Source organism: Pleurodeles waltl, chromosome 5 (assembly GCF_031143425.1).
Source record: "Pleurodeles waltl isolate 20211129_DDA chromosome 5, aPleWal1.hap1.20221129, whole genome shotgun sequence".
Taxonomy (NCBI): domain Eukaryota; kingdom Metazoa; phylum Chordata; class Amphibia; order Caudata; family Salamandridae; genus Pleurodeles; species Pleurodeles waltl.
In genome coordinates, this window is record NC_090444.1 from 1,397,097,671 (window position 1) to 1,397,116,927 (window position 19,257).

The window sequence follows — 19,257 nt, forward strand, 5'->3', positions numbered from 1 at the left end:
CTGACAGCAGCTGGGGATTGCTCCTTGCTCTTCTTTGCAGCACTTGGGGCAGCCTCCTTGCCTTTCCTGGCAGCAGCTGGGGATTGCTCCTTGCTCTTCTTTGCAGCACTTGGGGCAGGCTCCTTGCCCTTCCTACCAGCAGCTTGGGATGGCACCTTGGCCTTCTTTGCAGCACTTGGGGCAGGGTCCTTACCCTGCATGGCAGCACTTGAGCATGGTACCCATTCACTGAGGCTGGCTGGTGCCCTGGAACCTTTACCACCATGAGTAGGCGTGGGCACTTCTGGGCCCTTGGACTGGGTGGCTGAGGTGCTTGCCTGGGTTTTTGCCACCCTGGCCTGACGTAAATGACGGGGGGAGGGGTAGGGAAGAGGTCAATGGTAGAGAGGGAAAGCTGCTTGGGGACATTTGGATGGAGAGAGGGAGAAGGTTTGGGAGTTGAGGAAGAGGGGGTGGTTGTAGGAGGTGTCTGTCTGCTGTGATTGGGTGCAGGTGCATGGGCTGGATGCTGCTGTGAGGTGGATGGCTGTTTGTGTCTGAGCGCTTGCGTTTGTGTACCTTGGGAGGGAGGTGACAGACACAGTGGGAAAGGACACAGGGGGCTTGTGCATGGCTGTTGTAGTGGTGTCTGCAAGTAAGGTGTGTGTTCTGCTAGGTGTGGTGGTGATGCTGGTAGTGGATGATGGTGTAGTACATGCTGGTGTGAGTGTAGATGCAACTGGGAGGGAGGGGGAGGAGGAGGAGGAGTAGGGGGACACAGAGGAGGCAGTGGATGTTGGTATGTCTGCAACTGGATGGTGTTTGTGTGAGTACCTGTGGGATGAAGTGTGGTGCTTGTGTTTGCCTGTGCCACTCTTGTGTGTTGCCTTGTGTGCATGCTTATCTGTTTGTGTGCTTGGGATGGGTTGGGGTTGATGGGACTGGGAAGTGGGAGTGGGAGAGGGGATTGTTGAAACAGGGACAGTGGCCACCAATCCACAGTGAATGCCCTCCAGGAATGCACTGTATAGCTGCATCTGGGATGCCAGCCCTTGGATGGCATTCACAATGGTTGACTGCCCTACAGAGAGGGATCTGAGGAGGTCAATAGCCTCGTCACTCAGGGCAGCAGGGCTCATTGGGGCAGGCCCTTAGGTGCCTGGGGCGAAGGAGATGCCGACCCTCCTGGGTGAGCAGGCACAGGCAAATCTATGAGGGGCTGCTGGGAGGGTGGTGCTGGTACGGGGGTGGCGGCTGTACCTGTAGATGGGGTGGTCACAGAAGTGTCCGTCACCACCAGGGAGCTTCCATCGGAGGAGGTATCTGTGTCCGAACTGTTCCCTCCAGTCTCCGCCGTGGTGCTCCCCTCGCCCTCCGTCCCACTGGTTCCCTCTGCATCAGTGGACTCTGCCTCCAGGGTCCTGTGGGCTGCAGCTCCCTCTGTCACTAGTGCCTCTGCTCTTCTGCCAGATTATGCTAATGCACATAAGGACAGGATGACAAAACAAAAAGGGGGGGGGATACAAAGGATACACCTGGTCAATGGCTGCACCAACACCACCCTTGGCGTACACACCACCCTCACACACAGGGAACAGGCCTACGCAATATGCATTGCACTACCAGTGAAATGGCTAGTCACCAAGGCACGAGGAGGAGCACACACTGTCAACTGCATCACACCTGGGACCCATGCAGCCCTGCCTAGAAGTGAATACTAACAAGCTAGTTACCTGTATTTGCCATGCAACCATTACCCTTCAGAGAACCTACCCACTATGTCTGGCCTGGCCTTAGGGGCACCCACTAATACAAAACCACCACCCAGATACCACCCCACCAGCCATAAGTTGTAATGGTACCCACTGTACTCACCCCCTTGTGGCTGTTGTGATTCCCTCAAGCACCCATCCAGCTCTGGGAAGGCCACCGCCAATATGTGGGCCATCAGAGGGGTCAGAGTCTGATGGGCACCTCTTCCTCGTTGGGTGGCCATCCCCCGCTGTGTCTCCGCAGTGTTTCGTGCCCAGCATCTCAGGTCCTCCCACCGTTTGCGACAGTGGGTGCTCCGCCTGCCTTAGACCGCCAGGGTCCGTATGTCCTTGACGATGGCACGCCATAATCCTTTCTTTTGAGGGGCACTGACCTGCAGTGGTAATACATACAGGAGAACTCCATTAAAGAGGCCAGACTGTCACACACATGCCCACTTTACCTGATCCCATCACCATTCAACACACACATGCCAGCTCACAACATGTACACCTCCAAGAGAAAATCCCCCCAACCCCACCCACCCTTACACGATGCCTTCACACACATCTCCATGCATTCATGCCACATGCATCGTGCCCACTGTGTACTCACCTGTTGGTCTGGAGGCCCATACAGCAGTCCGTACTGGGGTAGGACCCCATCCACCAGTCGCTCCAACTCCTCAGAAGTGAAGTCTGTGGCCTTTTCCCTGGTCACGCAGGCCATGGTAGGTTCCAGACACAGGTCACAGCAGCACATGCAGTATAGATCTTATCCTGTGGAAGGTCAGGAAACAAGTGATGATTAAGAAATAAAATTGTGGTCACGTCCGTGGCGGCGTACATCCCCACTGGCCACTGTATCTCATAGGGCCCAATATTATCCAAAGAGGAATTGCACGGCGGTTCACGACCGCCTACTGCCATGGCGCACAACGTCGGTGGAATTACCTCACTTCCTCCTGTCCCTTCACACAGGACAGGCAGTAGCCATATCAGGGGGTGGGGAACAGGCCTATCGATAATTGCTACGTAACAGGATAAATAGGCACATACTTTTAAATTCCACTGTCCCAAAACATGATTGCACAATGTGGACTGTTGTTGTGGTTTCATTGTTCCAATTGTGACAGCCTACTCACTCTTGTGTCCCTTAGATACCTACCGCTGCGGATGAATAGGAGATGGAGACATACCCCTGTGTACAGACCCCTGGTAGACTTAGCTACACTGGAAGACAGGCACATAATACTGACATATAGACTGGACAGAGCCACAATCACAGAGCTGTGTGCTCAGTTGGAGTCTCAGCTATCCGTCATCCCAATTGAATCCCCCCTCTTGTGCAGGTTCTACCAGTGCTCCATTTCCTGGCAACTGGTTCTTTCCAAGTGACAGTGGGCTTGGCAGCCAGTGTTCTCAATCATGCTGGCTAGAGTCTTGTCCGCCCTGCTAAAACACATGTGCAGCTACATTGCTTTCCCCCAGGTGGAAGATTTGGCCACTGTGAAGGCCGGATTTTATGCAATGGGACATATCCCCAATATTATTGGGGCAACTGACGGTACACCATATTGCGTTTGTCCCCCCCTCCCCCCGGCAGAATGAACAGGTGTACAGGAATCATAAGAGTTTCCACTCCATGAATGTGCAGATGGTGTGCCTGGCGGACAGTACAGTCCATGTCAATGCTAAGTATCCTGGGTTGGTGCATGATGCCTTTGTCCTGAGGAATAGCAGCATCCCAAATGTGATGGCCCAACTACAGAGGCACAGGGTGTGGCTTATAGATGAGCCTTGGTCCCCACCCAGTGTATGTTGGGGTATGCCTATGCTGTTAGCCAATTAGGATAGTGTGTGGCTAAATCTTGTCCCTCAATATTTGCAGGTGACTCTGGTTACCCAAATCTATCGTGGTTGCTGACCCCTGTGAGGAATGCCAGGACAAGGGCTGAATAACGTTATAATGAGGCACATGGGCGAACCAGAAGAATAATTGAGAGAACCGTTGCCTCCTGAAGGCCAGGTTCAGGTGCCTCCATCTGACAGGTGGATCCCTGTGCTACTCACCCGAGAAGGTCTGCCAGATAGTAGTGACATGTTGCATGTTGTACAACCTAGCACTCAGACGCCATGGACCTTTTCTGCAGGAGGAGGAGACTGGAGATGCCCCTGTGGCAGCAGTGGACCCTGAGGACAGTGCCGATGAGGAGACAGAGGATGAGGATGTGGCCAACAGAACATTAGTGATCCGTCAGTACTTCCAATGACACACAGGTGAGACAGTGAAACTTCACATTTCTATGACTATTGTATTCTGTGTGGCATTGGCATGCTTGCATTACCCACTTGTTTCCTCTACTTACTGTCACCTATGGATTGTCATTTTACAGATGTTGGTGGTATGACAAGAATGTCCTGATGTGATCACAACAGCCAGCATCAAGTTATTCATTCTATGCTTTCACTATGTACAGTTAATTTGCAATGAATGTAGCTGTTTCAATGAATACAAATTTGCAATACATGAAATACTAGTAGTTGAAGTTTGTCCAAGGGTGTTTATTGTAGTACTAAGATATTGAGGTGAAAGTGCAATGGAATGGGGTGGTGACGGAGTAAAGTCCAGGGTATTGTTCCAGTCTGTTTGTAGCACAGGTGCAGTGTCCAAAGGTGAAATAGGAAGGGGAGCAAAGGCAGTTCAAAGTGGACAAGGTAGCAGGGTGGGACACAAGGGGGACAGTCAGCAGAGTCTCATTTCCTGGTGGTGGTCTTGGCAAGTGTCTCTGGCTTCTGTCTGGGTCACGGGGAACATTTGCGGGGTAGTTCACCTTCTGCAGGGGGAGGGGTGCTGGTGGCCTGTGGGTCCTGTGGCGGGCCTTCTGGCCACTAGCGGCAGCAGGAGTGGAGGGCTTGTGATGGGGCCCACTGGTGTGCTGTTGCCTCCCTCATGATGTTGGCCATGTCTGCCTGCACCCCTGCTATGAAGATCAGGGTGTTGTTAATGGCCTGCAAGACCTCCCTGATCTCCTGATACTGACCCTCCTGCAGCCACCTGTTCTCCTGCATGTTGTAAAGGATCTGTCCCATCGTGTCCTGGGAATGTTAGTAGGCTCCCAGGATCTCAGAGAGTGCCTCCTGGAGAGTCGGTTCCCTGGTCCTGTCCTCCCCATGGTGCACAGCAGTCCTCCCAGTGTCCCAGATCACTATTCTGACTCAGTAAACATACGGTCTGAGGATTCTACCAAACTGTACCCCACATACTATACCCTGATGAAGACCCCATCTATAAATATTTGAACTGGAAATTAAATGTAAACAGATAGTCAGACAGCCTTTTGTAATGAATAGATAAACAAATTGTGGCTAGATTGAGTCTATATCACATTGCACATTAATTACTTTATTGTGGTCTGAATTTGTCCCTACAGTACACCATCATTTTCTGGATTATTTCACTGCCAAACTTCTGAGATACATCAGGGGTAGCAAGCATTTCATTACTCATGCAGCATTCTGTCTATACATTATCTTAAACAGATTTCATATTTTGTTGCTGTTTTGACGCTATTTTGATAGCCAGTAGGAAGTTATAGTTAGGGCCTAGCTTCCATAAGAAAATCATTTTTTGCATTGTCTATAACTTTGGCTCTGTTTGAAGAATCTTCACAAAAATTTCAAAATTAGTTTGCCACTCACTTCTGCTGTTGTGTACAAAGTTTTGGGGTGATTTGTTAAGTGGTGGTCGAGACAAATGGGGTGTCCCAAAACGTATTTTCCCCATGGAATTTCCCATAGGGATTTTAGACACATCTATAGCCTGTACCTCTGGACAGAATTACACCAAATGTGTCAGAAAGCTAGATCTTGGTCCAAAAAGAGTGCTTTTCGTAATTTGGTGTAAATCCATTCAGTAGTTTGGCAGTAAGTAAGGGAAAACTAGAGATGCATATCTTTCATGGATCCACATGCAGAGGAACCCAGATCTGGAGGAAAAGTAAGTCCCTGATTGGCTGGCCGCACCCTTAGAGGAAAGTTGAGGCCTCCATTTTGTTTCTTGCAACAGCCTGGGAGGGTGGAAAAGCAAATACAAACTGACATAAAGGGTCAGGATCCTGATCCAATAGGACAGATGGAGGGGTCTCTGAGGGAACCTTCTTGAGAAAAATATTAGCCAAAATATTTTTGGCCTGACCCGCAGATCTACAACAGCACTCAGAAGACCACCCAGTGTAAATCTGGAGTAATCTAATGAAAAACAAAAATACACTCACACACCAAAACCTGCTGCGGGTGTGGGGTTGGGTGCATGCACTGGGGTTGTCCGCCAACCCCAGCCATGCATGGCCATGTGTGTTGGTGGTTTTATTAACGTATGGTAATAATGTATTAGTTTAAATTAAAAAAAATACAAATGCATTGAAAAAAAAAGGTTACAGGGATGTTATATTTAAGTTGACGTTTTACCCATACAAAACAATAGAAATTCAGAAGTTATAGTTATAATATAGTTTCTTCAGATAAGAATAACTGTAACTCATGCTGTTAAGTAACTTTAGGCCATGAGTTATAGTTTCTTAACATAAGTATAACTGTAACTGCTGAATATCCATGGTTTTGCAAGGCTAAAACATCAGTCTGACTGTAATGTCCCTGTAACCTTTGGGTTTTTTTCAGTGAAGATATATATGTGTGTGTGTGTGTGTGTGTTTGTATATATACACTCCAAGGATAAATTACATAAATGTGACCAAAAAAGAAAAATGTTATTTTGATTCGAGAAGGCAGTGCAAGATTTTAAAGTCTTGTTTATTATATGAAACAGCAAGAGCTAAAGAAATTCCATATAGCTTACATCATAGGTATTGTAGTCTGCGCATGTACAGATAGATAACGTTATAAACCGGCAGGATAACTTACAGCGTCAACGCCTTACTGCTGATATCTGTGTGTGACATGCTTACCAAGAGTTCACACTTGGCATGGCATTTCATCCTTGAAAAAGTTGGCTTTCTGGATACGGTGATATTTCAGTTGTTTAGAGGAAAGATGTTCAAAGGGAGATAGACAATAAAACAAAACAGTAATCGGAGCGCAACAATCCATAATGAAGCAGGTGCAGAGGCACTGGGGCCTAGGGCTTGAAGGGGCCCTCTGGATCCCAGTTATGACCGTAGCTTAGTACTCAAATGATGGAGGGGGCACCTATTTCCTTTGAATCAATAAGACCTCAAGACATACAGGCTTACTGGACTAGAAGACCACAGCTACGTACTATTAACACTGTATGAATGGACATTGGTGAACTGCTAAAACTGTAGAGTCAGAAATCGTTGCTACATCACCGTAAACCTGACCAATTTTTTTATCTATCTGGCAAAAGGTATGCTGTTAGAGAATGAAAGAAATGGGTACTTCTCAGTGCAAGGGCTCTCAGAACTTGTAAATACCTTGATGTTACAAGAATTCATTGAAGAAGCTCTGACCTATCGCTTACATACCCCTGAATCCCTGAATTCAGCAGTCAGTCAATCATTTCAACCTCGGAAGTGGTACAGATGAGGCGACTAGTGGGGGGAAGCCAATAGAAACAATGACATGATGCATCAAGCAGTGAGGGTACATGAGGGGGATTCTTCAGTCAAAAGTGCCAGATACTTGTGGAAGATTGAGTTTGCATCAAGGAACCTTTGTTGGGGAGGAAAGGTCAGTGGAAATTCAGGGAAACTGTGTGCAGGAGGTTCGGAGCAATGCTGTGTATGTGTATTAGGGAACCAACGGTGGAACATGTCTAATTTGGCCAAAATTGACAACATGGATCAAGGTGTTGATGACAGTTTGAGCACACTTGGTGGTTGTCCTAACATACAGTTACAGCCAAGTACCAAGACCACAATATTCCGATGAAATTCAGGAATTAACATCAACCATGTTATTTCATTCACTCCTATGTTCCGCTCATCTTTATTGTTTCTTAAAGTATATTCCTCTTTATAGTATTTGTTTTGAAGATGGAATTTTGACTTTGTTGTCTTTGCAACTTACCATATGTTATTTACTGTGTTGTTTACCCTGTTGATGTTAAAATTTCAAGTTCTAAGATATGTGGACTTTTGCGTGGTAAATTTCATCTGGCTGGTGAATGCTTGGACTACATTCCAGAATTGAAATGGTTTATATTTGCCTTATTCATGTTCTTTGCCTCAGGCAGTTGAGCCAGGGACTCTGTAGCAATGACTTGTCATATCTGTGGCTCTTAATAAAGTAATTTTCTACTTCTACTGGTACAGCAAATCCATTCGACATGAACGGTCCCGTTTCACCATGCCAGATTTGTGGCTGGATACCACTGACTCAATAATTAAAGACTATGATCTGAATATAATGATCAACCAGCAGGTTTTGTTGACATGGCGTATAAAGCCTATATCATACAATCGCCTCCACAAGAGATCCTGAAAATGGAGCCACTATTGTGGATATTACCAGTTTGGATCAGGCAAATAATGTTGTGCCGTACTCTTTCCACGAAGTGTGGTGGGGGGAAAGGGCCAATACACCATTATGTCTTGCAATATGGACAATACCAAGTGTGCTCCTCTTACTACAACATTTTTACTCACGATTTGGCAATTAGCCTTCAATGTAAAATGCGCTTGCTGTTGAGATCAGCACTTATAAATAAATCACAGACAGGCCAGCGAGGATTATCTTCACCTAATATAATAGCAGACATACAATTATTAACCAACTTCATCTGCCTTAAACTATTGGAAATTAACTTCAGAAAATATATGTGTTAAACATAGCCATTCAGGACCTACTAATTCATGTAACTCAGTATAATTTCTTCAATGCTGTCCTTTTTTTGCCACGTAGATTACATGCTTTTTGTGTCGGTAGAATAGGCCAAGAAAATGCAGACACATTCTCTATGATTATTTTACATCACAATATAGAAAGGAAAAGGAAATAGCTACATTTAAATTCCATATACATAAAGCATGCAATGAGAAATAATCCATATTTAAAAGAAATTATGACAAAAATCACTTCAGTTCATAAATTCCGAAAACACCATCACAGTAATTCCTGGGTGATATAATCCTTGCCTTTGTGTCCTAAAGAGAATGGGATCTTTTCTCATAACTAAGGAATTTTACAGAAGACCCAGTTTTACTAAACCCATGTGTTGCCATTGTGTGACGCAAGGCGACACAAGGACTTTAGTGAGATTTACATAAACCAGGCAAGGCCACCTTGCCTGGTTTAGTAAATCCACACTAACGCAAGATAGCACAAATCGCTGCCTTGCCTTACTCTGCATTGGGAAGATATTCCATGGGTGGAGTGTGGGCATTTTCATGCATCCATGCATGGATTCTTCGCATTCCCAGATTTACTAAGGGTAGCAAAGCTGGGAATGCATCAAAATGCTATACTATTCCAATAGGGGCGCTTAAAGGAGAATGGATGTTATTTCTCCTAATTATTTACTCTTTCCTAGTTCCTCATTCTGCAGCACACATAGAAAGAAGAAAATGACTGTGAGTATTGTTTTTGTGCAGGACTATGTCATTTCCTGCAAAAAACAATCCTGCTTGTAACGCAGGCTCCCTTGCACCATGGCACAAGGGTGCCTGCATTGGCTCAAGGCAGCACTCCATACAGCAGTGCAAAGAGAGGGCAAGAATGTGCTATATCTTAATGTTTGGTGAATTCCTGCTCTCTCCATTTGATGAAGTGCTGCAAGTTGTCTTGCTGCGTTGCATCAAATGTTAATACAGCTGGGCCTTAATGTCCAAGTAATAATAGTGAGAATGGTGCTTTTTCAAAGATTTTTACCCACCATGAAATTTACTACACCTGGTGCCGTATTACACATACAATGCATTTTCCTTTTTTTTGTGCTGGGCCCACCTTTCAAATGATGCACCTTCTGCAAACAAGGAGAATGTGCCATATTAGAAAGAATGCACTGCCCCCATGGCAGCCACCAACTCACACTGCCCTGGGGGCAGGGCATACAAGTGAAATATGGAGCGGCTTTGAAGCAGCCACATGTTATGTTATGTTATGTTATGTTATGTTATGTTATGTTAGAATTGCTTATACAGCACCTAAACTGCCCAGAGGCCTCGTAGCGCTTATACTGCAACGCAGACTTGTCACTGTTCATAGTCACCTAGGAAATCAAGCTCTAATGTTTCATTATGCATGCAGCAACCCGCCTGCACTTTTAAGAGTGGTGAGAAATCCCCTTGCAGGCAGCTGCACTATCTGTATTACAGAAAGGGCAGAATAAGCATCTGTGGCTGTAATACCATAGTGCCCCGGGCACACAAAGTGGCCGCAAATGCCCATTGTACCCATGAGGCACTTAGTATAATATGGCCCCTGAACTCCTCTAACCAAGCCTTCATCCTAATGATGTCTCCTGTATAACCATCTGGCTCAACTGGTGCACAGTCCATAAAAGAAAGTATTTGTGAGCCTGTCTTCCCTGGTGACAAATTAACCTAAATAAAACATTAACAAAAAAAAGTTTTGAGGGTGCAGGAAACCTTGTATATGGATCTTCGGGAGATGTTGAAAATCATCTACTCTACAGTAAAAATCAATCTATTGAGACCTGGAGCTATAGCGCTGAGATTCGGTGGCAAGAGAGGAGACACAAGACCATCCTCAATTCAGAGACCACAATCTGCCTCTGACTCTTCATTCTCTTTCTAACATTTCTAATTGGTATTTCATGTGTAGAGATATTTACCTCCTGAGGCTTTCATAAGTATTTTTCCTCACAACAGAGGCAATACCAAAGCATATTCACTGATTGGCATTTATGTCAATGCATTATTTTTTTACCAACATCACCCAACACAAAATTGTCACGTTCATATGAGCTATCTTATTCTTACAACAAATGACACAGGGAGTTCTGGACCTAGAGCACATCAGTCACCATAGCAACCAGATACCTCTGCATACATTAACTACACTAATCTTCCAAAGCAGAACATTAACTGTGAAAGGTTCCTACAGAAGAATATCCCTTACTGCAGGCAGATGCTTTCTCAGAAAGACTTGGGGCCTGATTCAGATATTGGCGGAGGGGAATACTCTGTCACATACATAATGGATATGAAATCCACTGTATTACAATTCCATTATATCCTATGAGGATCCTATTATGGTGGCCAGGATATCCATCATGTTTGTGACAGAGTATTCCATCTGGCGAGATCCAAACCAGGTCTAAGACTCCAAAATTGTCTGTGAAATCTGCACTCCTAAAAATGTAATAGTTCATCTCTTGCGAGAGAACTCTAAGAATGTCCCAGAACAAATGGAGAGCATTAGAGTCACCATGATTATGGTGTATGCTCTGTCTCCTTGCATGCATGGTCACCCTTGTAATCATTGTGAATGGGAGAACTTCACAGTTGACCCCTCCTACCCTCCTTCCTTATGGAGGTATCCACTATTACAGTCTCCTGTTGAAGATGGTTAATACCAGGATATTCAGCTTTGACACAATGAGGTCTATTGTTGTAATTTACTTTTGCAAACTGTACTACAGATTGTGGTGACGATTCACCTGTACAGTCTCCCTGCTTCAACCCAATGTGGCTGCAGCTAACCCATTATAAGAAAAGTAAGGATAAACCATGCCATCGGAAAACAGCCTATTATCTCCTCATTCAGTGCCCCTTACTTTCAGTACACATTAAGACTAAGGGGGTCATTATGAGTTTGCCGGTCTCACGACCGCCATATTGGCAGTGGCGGATGTACCGCCAACAGGCTGGTGGAGAAGACTGCCAAATTATGACCATGGGGGTATTCCCAACAGAATACAGCCAAACTACCGCCAGCACCGCCAGTGCAGTCAGGCCACTACAGATGACGGTAGCCACTTGCAGGCCGGCGGAGAACTTGTTCTCATCTGACATATTACGAGGATGCGCAATGCCAAGTTTTCTGCCACGGTCGCACCACCATGGAAACCATGACAGAAACCAAATGTGTAAAAGGAGACACACACCTTCAGGAACCCATACTTGTCCGGAGACACCATGGAACCAGAACTACACATCTTCCAGCTGCTCCTGCTCGCCCAATGACTTTGGAACCAGCGACGATGACAGCAACCATGAGTAGACACACTTAGCTGTCACTGTTGTAAGATGTCAAAGTACCTACTCACACACGACATACGAATCAGGAACGAGTGGTGAGGGTGACACACACACACGTAACCCCACACCAAAACGCACACTCACATACGCAAATGCACATAAATAGTACTCACACTATAGCCATCACACACACACGGCTGAAACACAGGCCAACCTCCATATACACACAGCATCGACACAACAACACACAACGCCACCAAACGACACAACTATGCCACAACCGCAACACCACCAAGGCATCGGCAAGTACCCAAAATAGACACCACCACTTGACAAATCATACATACAACGCAAAGTACCAACACCAGAGAACAAACACACACATTCACACATCCAAACAACGCAGCATACATCACGCAGACAGTCCATCCACACAAAAGCACACAACACTGCAAATAACACATGTCAACACAAACACCACACAATGCCAACACAACAACATGTCCCCAACATATACATGCCCATCACACAATGCACACCCATCACTGGGGGACAAATGCTATCCACACAGCCACACATGATGCCCACACACAACTGGTAACACAACCACCACTCAGGTAAAATTTACTTACACACAAACTAAATCAGCCAAGACCAAAACTGCCCTAAGAAAATAAATGCAGGACAAAGATGTGTTTTAGATGTGTTTTAATTCCAAGAGGAAAGCTTTCTTTGACACACGTGGACAGTCATGCCAAAAGGGTTTGGGTGTAGAGGGAGAGGGAGTGGTTATCTGGGGTGTTTTGGTAGATGTCTTGGGTGCATGTGTGTGCGAGGTATGTTTGCCTGTGCTGGGTGTCTGTTGGGCGGGTGAATGTGGGTGTTTATGTGTCTAGGTTGGAGGTGCTGGGAGAAGCTTTATTTAGATGGGTGACTCCCTGTTGGGGTGGTGACTGCAGGCATGGTGAATGTTCTGCATGTAGGTGTGTCTGTGGTTGTGGTGTCTGCAGATGTGGTGACTGGGGAGGATGACTGAGGGTCTTCTATTCTGCTGATTGTGGTTAAAATAGGTGTTGTGGCTGGATCGGTGAATCTTGGTGTGGTGACTGCAGGTGTGTCAGGTGTTCTGTCTGTGATGCTGAGGGTGGTGGGGGTGTCGTGGCAGGTAGTGACTGTTGATGTGTCTGCAGGTGGATGTTGCTTGTGTGCATGCCTGTGGTGGGCCTTGTGGTGCTTTTGTTTTTAAGCGCTACCCTTGGATGTTGAGGTGGATGCATGCTTGTCTTTTTGTGTGCTGTGGCTGGGTCAGGGAAGAGGGATTTGGGATTAGGAAGAGGAAGGTGGAGGGGGGACGGAAGACAAAGTGTGACTGGCTGCCATAAGTGTGGAGGCCAGAGTCTGAAAGGATCTCTGTAGGCCAGCCATTTCACCATGAATGCCCTCCAGGAACGCATTACTCTGTTGGACCCGAGTTGCCAGTCCCTGGATTACATTCATGATGGTCGACTGACCCACAGAGATTGATCTCAGGAGGTCAATAGCCTCCTCACTGAGGGCAGCAGGGCAGACAGGGGCAGAGGTGCCTGTGGCAAAGGAGATGCCCACCCTCTTAGATGTACCTATAGACCACAGAGGGTAACCCATATACCCAACGGGGCTGGGTAGAGACTAAGAGGGTTATTACAACTTTGGAGGAGGTGTTAATCCGTCCCAAATGTGACAGATATACCACCAGCCGTATTACGAGTTCCATAGGATATAATGGACTCGTAATACGGCTGGTGGTATATCCGTCACTTTACCGTCACTTTTGGGACGGATTAACACCTCCTCCAAAGTTGTAATAACCCCATAAATATCAAAAACTACAATGCCCCCAGGGAAATTAAATTATTTACATATATCCTAAAAACGCATAGGTGAACATACTGAAGAAGAATAAATCATTTTATTCGTTAACAAATCAATATTAAAACATAACTCTATACACATTTCATAGGAAACAACCCATCTCAAAAAAGGAAAGACAAGCCAAAGTGATGAAAAAGTGCTTGTGATAAATAGCAAGAAAAAGAAAATAAGAGAATGGGTGAGAATGGCATTATGCCCCCCTCTATGCGTGAGGCAATGCTAATCGCGCTGCATAAGCCGGGCAAACCCAGGACACAATGCTCATCTTATCGTCTGCTATATTTCTTAAATGTAAATGTTAAAATATACGCAAAGATATTAGCGGATCGGTTGGCCACATTGCTGCCAAAAATGGTGCGGCCGGAGCAATCAGGGTTCATGCCAGGACGCAACCTTACCACAAACCTCCAAACACTGTTCAGTACCATACAAAATCTAAACCCGGATTTGAGGGCCATTGCGTTTTTTTTAGATGCAGAAAAGGCGTTTGACTCAGTGGAATGGTGTTTTATGCAAGCAGTCCTGTGACGATTTGAAGTAGGAGATATATTTTTGCATTTGGTGTCTACTTTATATAGAGACCCGTCAGCCAGAGTGAGAATGAACAGGATGGTCACAGCTGCGTTTTCTATTACCAGAGGTACTAGACAAGGATATCCCCTGTCCCCCCTACTCTACGCTATTCTAGCCGAACCTTTGTCTTGTGCTCTGTGAGAATACCATAGTTATCGGGGTCTCAGCTTTTCCGACTGCACCCTTTTGGTCTCTACCTATGCAGACGACACGTTACTGTATATTAAAAACCCACAAAGTAATGTTGCTCCAATTCTGCGTGAGATAGTGCGGTATGGTACCTATTCCGGTCTTAGAATAAACTGGAGCAAATCCATTATGTTCCCCCTTATGCCGGTAACATCTCGAGTAGAGGTGGGGTTCCCGCTCCTCTGGGAGGCAGGCTCGGTTAGATATCTGGGCATTAAGTGGTACTGTCATATAACTACATGTCTGCCATAGAGACCCTAGCCAGTGATTTCCAGAGATGGTTTAGACTTTCGCTCTCGTTGATGAGCCACGTGGCATGAAAATGGTGGTACTCCCTCGATTTTTGTTCTTATTTCAAAACATACCTATATCGCTGTCAAAGACATACTTTGTGGCCTTGAAAAAGTTGCTTATTAAGTTTGCATGGGTGGGTAAACAGCCCCGAGTTCAGGGGCAAACACTGACACTCCCATTCGAGCTGGGTGGACTTGGAGCCCCAGACTTGCCACATGGTTGCGCGGGCAGCTGCTGCGCATGCTTGGATCCATGGGTCTGGGGACCTCCCTTTTTTGCCCATAGAGCGTGAGTTGGCATCCCTGTTACCGTTGCAGAGTAGGTTATTTCATACTCCAGATAGGCTATGCGGGGAGCAGGCATCTCTGAATTCAGTTGCGCTTGGCATTCCTTGCTACATGCGCAGGGTCTGGCTCTGTTATACTCACCGTATGTGCCCCTGGGGTGGTGGGCCTGGTTTGTGCTGTGGTGGGATAGGAGCTGTGTGCGAGACATTGATGGTTTGGGTATCATCAATATGGGGGATCTATTTAAGAACGGGGTCATGAGGCAATGGGAAGAGTTGCGTGATCGGGTCCCCGGACTGTCCGCGCTGCTCCAGTATCAATACTTTCGGCCGAGACATGCCATGGCAGCTTACCTGGGGGAAGACATGCAGGAACCGCCGGATGTGCTGGCTTTATTTGCGGTGTTGGCACCCTATCAGCCCCGGAGACTGATATTATGTTTATATGCACACATGCAGACGGTGCGCCTTAACGATCTAAATACAGCTCGGCTTGCGTGGCAGAGGGATTTGGAGATACAGCTTACAAATATGCAATGGCTTTGCTGTTGCGTATTGACTCGCTCTGTCTCCCTGAATGCTCGACATCGCCTGATCCACTTTAAATACCTACACAGGGTATACTACACTTCCCTTAAACTTTATGGCTACGGATTACGCGCCAGTTCTATCTGTTCCAGGTGCGGTGCGGACCGCGCGGATTTTCTTCACATGTCCTAGGTGTGTGCGGGGGTGCAGCGATTCTGGGTGTTAGTTTTTAAGGAACTGGTGGCGATATGTGAGCAAACACTTAGCTGCAAGCCTGTTCTGGCGCTTATGGGGTGGGATGGAGACATACTGAAATCAATCAGGCAGTTGGTGGCCATTGGCTGTTAGCCAAGCGACGAATTGCTACGAGGTGGGATCGTGGCCTGGTGCCGACAATTGTAGATTGCCACAGAGACATGGTATATTGCAACACACAAACAGATATCTATAGCGAATTACTGCCACCAACTCAAACTTACGAACTATTGGGACACCTACAAACACTATTTAATAGGTAAAGAAACTGGTGAGCCAGAAGATGCATGTGCTGCTGCCCGCGAGGACAGTGATAATGCGTTGGGGAGGGCATCCGAATAATATAGATATTAATAGCAACGTGTGACTTCTTATCAGACATGTCTGTATGCTTACGAAATAGTTGAAACTTATATCATGACCAGCCATACTGTGTATGAATGCACTTGTTTTTACTTTTTCCCACTTACTGTATGTGAAAGGGTTTCAAAGCATAAATAAATAAAAAAACATTGAGACATGATGTAGGCAAGTTGCACTCATATTGGTAGGACATTGGTACATCGAGCATTGACCCAATGTCAAAGGTTAGGACAGCCTAGCCACTTATCTCCTCTACAATAAAGGCATTGGGATACAAGTGTTTTGCCCACATGTCAATGGCATGGAAATGCATGGTAAGGACACTTAGACAAAATCAGACCCCCATAGTTCTGTTACAACCTTCACATACCCTATAGCATGAATATGAAGAGACAATGGGGACACCTCCACAAACCCATTTGGACAGTCCAATACTGGCACACCTACTGACTGAATGAGATGCTTGCCTCATATGGAGTCAATAACTGTACCAGGACACAGGGTAATTAGGCCCTGTACCTAATATGTCAGGCCACATGTAGCACATAGAGTTGATCTTTACAAATGGGAGTGGTCTGACACCTTAGAGCTACATTAACATGTAATCTGAGCAATGAAGCTGGAAATACTAGATGGGATGATACAGCAGCTTGCAGACATAGATATGGCTGGGTAGAGTCACACAGGTGGCACTGTCAAATGTGCATCTCCACATGCAGTCGTAGACATTCTTTGACACCAGTGATCTAAACGTCCACATGCACAACCCTAAGGTCAGAACTCCATCTTTTGTACAGGCAACTTGAGTACTATGTACTCCCAGTAGTCAACATACCTTTAGCACCTACTACAGTGTCACAGCTGCTAAAGTGTGACAGCAAACACCAAATTACCAGAGGAAAGTACATGGAGTGGCTACTGTGCTGCCCTCAAAAGCCCATCCACCTCAGGGTAGGCCACTGCCAAAATGCGGGCCATTAGGGGGAGTCAGGGTCAGATGGGCACCCCTCCCTTGTTGGAAGGACATCGCCAGCTGGGCCTCTGCGGTCTTCCGGACCCGGAATTTTCAGGTCTTCCCACCGTTTTCTGCAATGGGTGCTCGGCCGGCTGTGGACCCCCAGGAGGACCTATCTGTGTGCACCACCTTTGTAAATATATTATCATGTGCCTGACTTCTGTAACCTGTGTATGTGCTTTTTGTTACACCATATCTTACATCCAGATAGTACCCTCTGTCATGCTCTATTTCCTGATTGCTATACTGACCATACAATAGTGTGAACCTGGATTTCAACCTCTTAGAGATCTGTCCTGTATCATTTCTGTTGTAATGTGTCTCCTGCTGAGAAAGCCTCTGTATGGTAAGCATTACACTGGCTGTTTGATACAGGGGGGCGTGACCAGACCACAGTTGGAAAATCATAGCTATTGTACATGGATTATAAAAGACGCATAAACAGTTGCTGTTTTTACGTGTGATTTATTGTGCTTGTCAAAAGACGATCAATGACAAAAATACTAGATAAATGGTTGAAGTCATGGATGATTTCATCAGGGTAGCTGCTACACCAGTTGGTTACACAAGTCCAGTGTCCTTGTAACATGGAAAAATGGAGTTAGGTTTCAGAACAGTCAACATGGTGTATCTGTGGCAAACAAGGGTGACAAATCAGGAGAAGTTAATTTCCTGGCAGTGGGTTTGGTCTTGGCATCTGCTCCTGCTGGATGCCTGGATGGACGTCCATGTTTGCGTGGGGTTGTTCAACTACAGAGGGAGGGGTGAATAAGGCATGGCCTTCCCCTGGCAGGGCCTCAGACACTAGCTGCCGCAGATGCAGAAGGGGCAAATGTAACATTGCTAGTGGAAAGGGCCTGCTGTTGTGGGGAGAAGGTAATCAGGGTGGTGTTGATATCCCTCATCACCCCTGAAATGGTAGCCATGTGGGCATTTTGTGCCTGCCACTGCTGCATGACGTCCTGGTGGTGTTCCCTCTGTAGCCTTTGATTTTCCCCCAACAGGGTGATCATTTGGCCCATCCTGTCTTGGGAACTTTGGTTAGCTCTGAAGACTTGGGAGATGGTTTCTGGTCGGTTGTGTCCTTTTGAGGCCCCATCCTCTGGCCCACAGCATCCCTCCCATGCAACCTAGCCCCACGTGCCTGTGCCCCTGGCACAGTGTGCCCACTCTCAGTGGTTGCAGGTCTATCATTGTCAGGGGTGGTAAGGTTAGACTAAGGTACCTATACTATGAGGTACACAATAGATTGAACAGCCCTTGGGACACACATTTGGGGGCAAATGGTTGTCTGTGAAGTTGATGCAACAGTGTTGGGAGGTGTTGATGTAGGCAGGGTGAGTCTGAGAGTCGTTGACTGACCAGGTGTCTCAGATAGGCCAGGTTGTTCTTGGGTGTCCAGACATCCAAGGGTGTTGTCCTCACTGTGGCCTTCACCCTGAGGGGGACTGACAGTCTCAGGTATCCTCTCCATGGTGGCAATGGCAAGGTTACCTGTCGAGGGAGTGAGACACCAATACAGTTTGGTTGCTTTTGTGTGAGATGCAGACAGTGGCTTAACATGATTCCCTGCAATGACATTGACAGCTGCTGCACAGCATAGCTTAGTTGTACATACAAGTCTGTGACTTGTTTCCCTTACTCTATGTTGGAACGGTTATACTCATTGGGTACAAATTTTACTGCAGATGCATACTGATAATGTCTGATATGTGACATGACTGTTCACCATTGTTACCTAGTGTATAGACAGGCTTGCCAGATGTCACACATGAGATCTGCACAATATTGTATAGTGGGAACACAGTATGTGAGTATGCTGGGGTAATTGTCATGTAAGTAGGTGTTGTGCATGTGCATCGACTCTGCCATCTTCCTTCCCAACCCAAGTATGGCTATTTCTGGATTGGTATCTGTGATCTGTGGCCATTGTGAATGTTCACTGAGCTGTAGCTGTGTTTTGCTTTGGAT

The 19,257-nt window shown here is 46.3% G+C and overlaps 1 protein-coding gene across 3 annotated transcripts in view; it reads left to right on the forward strand.

Moving 5' to 3' along the window:
- The window catches only part of IMPG1 (interphotoreceptor matrix proteoglycan 1), a 1,628,305-nt gene that overhangs the window by 1,485,076 nt on the left and 123,972 nt on the right, over positions 1 to 19,257 (forward strand). The gene's annotated exons all lie outside the window — the stretch shown is intronic.